Consider the following 8,527-nt stretch of genomic DNA (forward strand, 5'->3'; position numbering starts at 1 on the left):
CTTGAGGAAGCACACTCATCATGCTTTAGTTTCGATCTATTCTGTCTAACCAGCAGGTGGCGACGTTTGTTTGGAATATGCCATCCTTTACACACATACTGAAACAAATATTCCACAGGAGATTTAGAATTCTTTACATAAACATTATTTTATTATAGTTTTTTTATTACATAACATTTGTTTAATACATTAAGTTCACAAATATTTTAAATTAAAAGTGTTCTTGACTAATGACCTGTGCCACCCAGGTATTCATGGGAAAAAACTATATTTTTTTTCCTTATCACTCATATCTCACCACTGTCACCAATATGTCACGAACAGCACTCTGCTGCCTCCAATCATCAGAACAATTCCACAATTGACTGATGAGTGATGGACGAGACCACGGCTGTTTCTAGTACTAGGCCAGTTCTTGGGGAATTCACAGTGGGCGTATGGTATCTGCACCTCTGATTTCAATTCATGGGAATATATATATATATATATATATATATATTTATTATATATAATCACACACATAATATATATCTTGGTATGGTAACTGCCAACTCCACGATACAAAAGGAACTATTAGCTACCACCACCAATTGCTTATATAGGCCTATTGGACACCCATTATTGGCAAGGTTTGGCCCTGCGGGGCTTCCGGAATGCAGTATATTGAGCAAGAGGAACAAAACTATTAATTTTTAAATATTTAATCTGATATGTAGGCAGTGTTTATAAAGTTCAAAAATATAACAATCTGGAGGCTTGGGTGCAGCAAATAGAAACTGAGCAATTGATCCCACAACAATTGTATACAGGGGGTACAGCAGGTCAATCAGTATAGATGCAAAATGCAATAGAGGTCACATTAGATTAATTGGTATCGCAAGTAGAACAATTATTTAAATCCTAATCCTGTCTGATAGCACAGATCTAGGTAACTGTGCACAAAACCATTCCAATTGCTAGATAGCATATAGCACTATTTAGACAGAGAGCATGCTTACTCATACATGTATGGATCAGTTGGGGCCTGTGACCATAACGTTTTACATGAAATAAAAGGGATAACAAAAGAAGTACGGTACTTAAACCTGTGTAACAGAAATGGCTCAAAGCTTTAAAGGAGGGAAGACCTCAGTTTCGAAAATATGTAACATTCCTACAGAGATCTGCATCTTCCTGCATTGAACAAAGGTGTCAACTCAAACCTTTGTATTTATTAAAAAGCGGTTACTCCCATATACTTCCTCTTGATGACCTCAGATGGGACAGGTCATGGTACGTGGCTCCGGTCACTAAAAAATTATGGGATCCCCAACTTTCAGGATATCTTCAACCCTGGAGGTCTCAGGTGGAGGATGTCACTGTCATGTTTCCTATCATGATTTTACCTCTCTATAGGCTGTCCACCTACTGTATTTCTTTTGAAGGGGGAAACCATTCTCCACACAGGGGTGAATTTTCTCACCTACCAGCCTCTTGCACACTCTGTTAGCTTTTCAGCAGAAAACTCATTTCAACTGCCTGTCCTTACCAGTGGACTTTAATGACGGCTGAAGTGTCAGCTCTCTGTCTCTTCATCAGTTATAATTAATCACACATGTTCAATGTGTGTTGGGGTTGATATGTCCCCTCTCTGCAGATTTCTTTATGGATTTTACAATTTTTCTCTGACACTCAAGAAGAAAAGTCAAGAGGCCAGCAACTTCACACATCTGTATAAAAACATGTATGTTTGGCAAGGTCTGTTTTAACCATCCATGTACATTATTTAAAAACGTGTGTCATCTGTGTGCTATCCGTGTTTTTCTGGTATGGATGTATTAAATGAAATTATAAAGCTTCTCCTATACTTTCAATGTCAAACACGGATGGCACACTGATCCCATCCCTGTGCTGTACATGTTTACATAGACCCATAGACTTGTATTGGCCATTGTCATCAGTGCTGTTAGAAAAAACGGACATGTTAGCAGCACCATATGTTATAATGGGTACGTGTGGCATCCGTGAAAAAAAAGTGTCACGCGTACCAAAAACACTGACGTGTTAAGGGGACCGCAAGCATTTTTCTTTCCAGCTCCCCATACACAAAAAAGGAGAGAGCTGGGCAAGTAGAAGAGACAGCTACCCCCATGACTTTTCTCCTTGTTCCTGACTTGTTTCCACATTTTATAGGCCGGGTTCACATAGTGTTTTGGCTTGGAGCAAACAGAGAGAAGAGGTAATGATGAGCGAGTTTCGAAATACTCGGATTCGCGATACTCTTAACGAGTACTGTCTAATACTAATGCGTATGCATTCCGAATAGCGTGTGCAGTGCAAGTCAATGGAGAATACTGCCAATGTAATGAGTAACCTGAATGTCGTACCATTCGCTACTCGCACGAATAGTGCGGCATTCGGGTTACTCGTTACATTGCGAGTATTCCCCACTGACTTGCATTACACACACTATTCGAAATGAATATGCGAGTATTAGACAGTACTCAAGTATCGCGAATCCGAGTATTTCGAAACTCGCTCATCATTAAGAAGAAGGCCTCTGTACAGGACCAGTATATGGGCCCTTAGCAGATCAATAGTTCATCATAATGCACCACTTGTTTATGCCCGTGACAGAATCTGCTTGCCGATTTGGGGATACAAGGTGGATTTCTTACCTTTTGAGTCTCTGTGCAGTGGCACAGGATGCAACTATTGTATCCACCCCTCAGTTTGGGCCACACATAAGTGACTCCATTGGTGCTTCCGTCTGAAGCCCTAAAAAAAAGGATTCATCATCAGAACCTTAATCGGGGTCATTGACAGGAGTCACTGTACTCTTCATCTGTCCACGTTTTAGAGGTGGGGAACAAAAGCATGGCACTATTGTGCCCGCATCTAACAGGCATACTGTATATAGTTGAATCAGTGGACAGACAAAGCACAAAGTGGCTCTATCGTCTGCATTAAAGTCAATGGTCTCCTATTGTCTGTACACATATGCTGCAGAGAAGGCTGTCAATCAAAGTGCCACGGTGTGGTTATAGCAGCTGCTCATGGTGTATTGGGAAAAAAACCCAGTGTAAACATACCCTTAGGCTATGTGCCCACGCTGCGGAAAATGCGAGGATTTTCCAGAAATCTGCAGCACAGCCACTCCCCAGCCATTTCTATGGCATTTGGGAAATGCTGTGCCCACGCTGCGGATTTTTCCGTAGCGGAAATCGTGCGGATTTTCATGCGGAAAAATCTGCAGCATGTCAATTATTGTTGCAGGTTTTCGTGCGGATTTTGCCTATTCAATTGAATTAAAAAAAAAAAAACGCAAAATCAGCAACAAAATCCGAGTCAAATCCGCATCAAATCCGCATCAAAATCCGCAGTTTTCTGAAACTGCGGATTTTGATGCGGATTTTGTTGCTGATTTTGCGATTTTTTTTTTTTATTCAAAAAAAGGCCTTGGGCATATAAAGTTCCTATTCCAGATGCAGTTGGTGGTCTTTTTTCTGAAACATCTTCGCTAGCAGTTTTGCTGTTGTTTTATGCAGCAGCTCCGTTGCTGGTGTCATTTTCCTGCCCTTTTAACTATGAAGCCTCCCAAAGAATGAGAATCTTATTTCTTTTAATTTTTTCACTGTTTCTGAACCCTGAACTGGTAAAAGGAAGTGACAGAAGACTAAACGTGTACAGCAAGTCAGCTTGACATTGCAATGTTCCTTTTTTCCGGAGTTTTTTTTTTTTAGGCGGATTCCAGGTAGAAGCTGCATGAAAAAAATGTAAAGTGCTCATAATCTAAAAAGGTTTGGTTTTTCTTTCTTTTTTATTTTTGCTGCCTTTTGTTTGGGCAGTGCCTAGTTTAGAGCTGATGTGATCAGGATCCGTTTCAAAGAAGTGACGTTTACTTGCAATTTTTCGATCAAACTTTTGTCAAAACCTGAAATGGAAAAAACCTCACAAATTAACAACAAAATCATATAACAGCAAACAGGGCCGCCATCAGGGCATTACTACTGTGACTGGTGTACCGGGCCCCGTGAAGAGAAGGGGCCCGGCCAGGCCTGGAGTAAATACTTATCTTTATTAAGCCCCAGGCAGGACGGGCCCCTTCTCTTCACAGGGGCCCCAGTCACAGCAGAGGGGTCTGCAGTGTGGCTTCACTACCAGACATGACTATTTTGCATGTGAAGGGGCAGGGCATGCAAATTAGCCATGTGCTGTAGTAGAGGCAGGGTCATTAAAGCGGAGCAGGGCGCCGGCGCGTCATCGCTGGGCCTTGCAGCAGGGTGGTGAGGTCATCACTCTGTGACCTCATTACACTCCTGCAACAGCGGCTGAGGTGGTGAGGACGCGGCAGCCAGCGGCCCAGGTAAGCGCTGTGAGCTGAAAACGATTGCGGGGAAAGGGGGGGTGAGAGGTGCTGGGGTGGCCCGCTCGCTGATTTCTGCCTGGGGCCCGCCGATCTCTGCCTGGGAGGGGGGGGGATCTCTTTCTGGGACCCGCTGATCTCTGCTGGGGAAGGGGGCGCTGAGATCTACTTGGGCCCGCTTATCTCCGCTGGGGTGGCCTGCTGATCTCTGCTGGGGGGGCGTTGATCTCTGCTGGGGGGAGGTGCTGATCTCTGCCCGGGCCCGCTGATCTCTGCTGGGGGGGGGACATGCTGATCTCTGCTGTGGGGGGCACTGATCTCTGCCCAGGGTCTGCTGATCTCTGCCCGTGTCTGACCGCCAACCCCAGTCCCTGTCTTGCTTCAGCTAGATCAGGGATGGGGAACCTCCGCCCGTGGTCTCCTGCCTCCCTGCTGTGAGCCTCCTGCCTCCCTGCTGTGAGCCTTCTGCCTCTCTGCTGTGAGCCTTCTGCCTCTCTGCTGTGAGCCTTCTGCCTCTCTGCTGTGAGCCTCCTGCCTCCCGCTGCTGTGAGCCTCCTGCCTCCCGCTGCTGTGAGCCTCCTGCCTCCCGCTGCTGTGAGCCTCCTGCCTCCCGCTGCTGTGAGCCTCCTGCCTTCCGCTGCTGTGAGCCTCCTGCCTCTCTGCTGTGAGCCTCCTGCCTCCCGCTGCTGTGAGCCTCCTGCCTCCCGCTGCTGTGAGCCTCCTGCCTCCCGCTGCTGTGAGCCTCCTGCCTCCCGCTGCTGTGAGCCTCCTGCCTCCCGCTGCTGTGAGCCTCCTGCCTCCCGCTGCTGTGAGCCTCCTGCCTTCTGCTGCTGTGAGCCTCCTGCCTCCCGCTGCTGTGAGCCTCCTGCCTCTCTGCTGTGAGCCTCCTGCCTCCCTGCTGTGAGCCTTCTGCCTCTCTGCTGTGAGCCTCCTGCCTCCCGCTGCTGTGAGCCTCCTGCCTCCCGCTGCTGTGAGCCTCCTGCCTCCCGCTGCTGTGAGCCTCCTGCCTCTCGCTGCTGTGAGCCTCCTGCCTCCCACTGCTGTGAGCCTCCTGCCTCCCACTGCTGTGAGCCTCCTGCCTCCCGCTGCTGTGAGCCTCCTGCCTTCCGCTGCTGTGAGCCTCCTGCCTCTCTGCTGTGAGCCTCCTGCCTCTCTGCTGTGAGCCTCCTGCCTCTCTGCTGTGTGCTATCCTCCCAGTGCTGTGTGCCACCCTCAGTCCTGTTCATGTCCTCCAGTCCTGTTTGTGCCCCTCTAGTGTTGTCCGTGCCACCACCAGTGCTGTCCATGCCCAGCAGTACTGTCCGAGCCCCAGCCCCTCCTGTGATGTGTGTATGCCCCCAGCCCCTCCTGCTGTGATGTGTGTATATGCCCCCAGCCCCTCCTGTAATGTGTGTGCCTTCAGCGTCTCCTACATGATGTATATGATTTACCAATCTGTTGACTGCGCTCCAGACCAAGACAAACCAGGAAAAGCAGTTGTGGGAAGCCACATGATCAATATCACCGAACATCGCAGCCGCACCAAAGAGAAGCAGCCCCAGCCACCACAGTAAGGGTTAATTAATTAATTGACCAAATATATTAGGGCAATTTTAAAGCTGATCATTTTTTGTGGCCCCCGAAGGGTGGTAGAAATTTCCAAATGGCCCCCGGCAGAAAAAAGGTTCCCCACCCCTGAGCTAGATGCACGGGAGGGTGCTGAAATGCATCACGGCTCACTGCTTAGAGAAGACACCGTGCGACGTGGAAGTCGGGGAGGGTGAGCAAAATTTTTTTGCAGCAGACAAATATGCCAGGAGGCTCCCAGGATGGGACATATATCCCGGGAGGAGAACATATTCACCAGGAAGAGTCAGAAACCAGGCTGGGAATATATATATCCGCATGTGCCCAGGAGGGATATATATATATATATATATATATATATATATATAATATATATATATACCAGGAAGTCCCTAGGATGGGACATATATACCGGGAGGAGGACATATTCACCAGGAGGGGCAGAAACCAGGCTGGGAATATATATACCCGCACGTGCCCAGGTGAGGCATAAATAATAATTATATATATATATATTATATATATATACTTATATATAAATATATACATACATACACACATATACATACATACATACATACACACACACACACACACACACACACCAGGAGGCCCCCAGGATGTGACATATATAACAGGAGGAAGACATATACACATTGAGTGGCCCAGGGAGGGGTCATATATACCAGAAGGACATATTTACCAGGAAAGGGACAAATAAACAAGCATGGGGACATATATACCAGGAGTGGCCCAGGAAGAGGTCATATGTACTAGGAGGAGGACATACAATATATACCAGAATGTGCCCAGGAGGGGGATATATATGGCAGGAGGGGCCCAGGATGGGACATATATACCTAAATGGGGACATATATACAAAGAAAAGGACATGTTTTTCCAAGAGTGGCAGTGAGACTGTAGGAAGTTTGATGGGTGGAGGTGGAGCTGGGGTGGAGCTTGGGCAGAGTCCCAAGGGGGCCCGAAAATTTTGCCAGTATGGGGCCCTGAAATTCCTAGTGGCGGCCCTGACAGCAAATTGGTTATACAAGAGAAATTAATAGGAAGAGTCTATTAAAAGGAATCTGTCACCAGGTTTTGCCACATGATCTGAGATCAGCATAATATAGGGATAGAATCCCTGATTACAGTAATGTGTCACTTACTGGGCTGCTTAGTGTAGTTTTGATAATACCATAGTTTAATCAGCAGCAGATTATCATTACAGGACTACTTGTCATGCTGCAAGTAGTCCAGCATATTCATGATCTCTGTATAACTGCTAGATCTGGAGCAGAGAAAACATTGATTTTATCAAAATGATAGCAAACAGCTCAGTAAGTGACAAATCGCTGGAATCAGGGTCTCTGTCTCTACATTATGCTGCTCTCAGGTGGGGGAGAAAAAAATCTGGTGACAGACTCTCTATAAGCATTTTTAGGGTATGTGCACAGTATGTCTTTTAGGCCTCGGTTCCACTTGCGTATAGCTTCTGATGCGAGAGCATCGGAATAGTATGCTAATGACCCTCTGCTACGAGTGTCACTGTACTCTTCATCTGTCCACGTTTTAGAGGTGGGGAACAAAAGCATGGCACTATTGTGCCCGCATCTAACAGGCATACTGTATATAGTTGAATCAGTGGACAGACAAAGCACAAAGTGGCTCTATCGTCTGCATTAAAGTCAATGGTCTCCTATTGTCTGTACACATATGCTGCAGAGAAGGCTGTCAATCAAAGTGCCACGGTGTGGTTATAGCAGCTGCTCATGGTGTATTGGGAAAAAAACCCAGTGTAAACATACCCTTAGGCTATGTGCCCACGCTGCGGAAAATGCGAGGATTTTCCAGAAATCTGCAGCACAGCCACTCCCCAGCCATTTCTATGGCATTTGGGAAATGCTGTGCCCACGCTGCGGATTTTTCCGTAGCGGAAATCGTGCGGATTTTCATGCGGAAAAATCTGCAGCATGTCAATTATTGTTGCAGGTTTTCGTGCGGATTTTGCCTATTCAATTGAATTAAAAAAAAAAAAAACGCAAAATCAGCAACAAAATCCGAGTCAAATCCGCATCAAATCCGCATCAAAATCCGCAGTTTTCTGAAACTGCGGATTTTGATGCGGATTTTGTTGCTGATTTTGCGATTTTTTTTTTTTATTCAAAAAAAGGCCTTGGGCATATAAAGTTCCTATTCCAGATGCAGTTGGTGGTCTTTTTTCTGAAACATCTTCGCTAGCAGTTTTGCTGTTGTTTTATGCAGCAGCTCCGTTGCTGGTGTCATTTTCCTGCCCTTTTAACTATGAAGCCTCCCAAAGAATGAGAATCTTATTTCTTTTAATTTTTTCACTGTTTCTGAACCCTGAACTGGTAAAAGGAAGTGACAGAAGACTAAACGTGTACAGCAAGTCAGCTTGACATTGCAATGTTCCTTTTTTCCGGAGTTTTTTTTTTTTAGGCGGATTCCAGGTAGAAGCTGCATGAAAAAAATGTAAAGTGCTCATAATCTAAAAAGGTTTGGTTTTTCTTTCTTTTTTATTTTTGCTGCCTTTTGTTTGGGCAGTGCCTAGTTTAGAGCTGATGTGATCAGGATCCGTTTCAAAGAAGTGACGTTTAC

Source organism: Anomaloglossus baeobatrachus, chromosome 7 (assembly GCF_048569485.1).
Source record: "Anomaloglossus baeobatrachus isolate aAnoBae1 chromosome 7, aAnoBae1.hap1, whole genome shotgun sequence".
NCBI lineage: Eukaryota > Metazoa > Chordata > Amphibia > Anura > Aromobatidae > Anomaloglossus > Anomaloglossus baeobatrachus.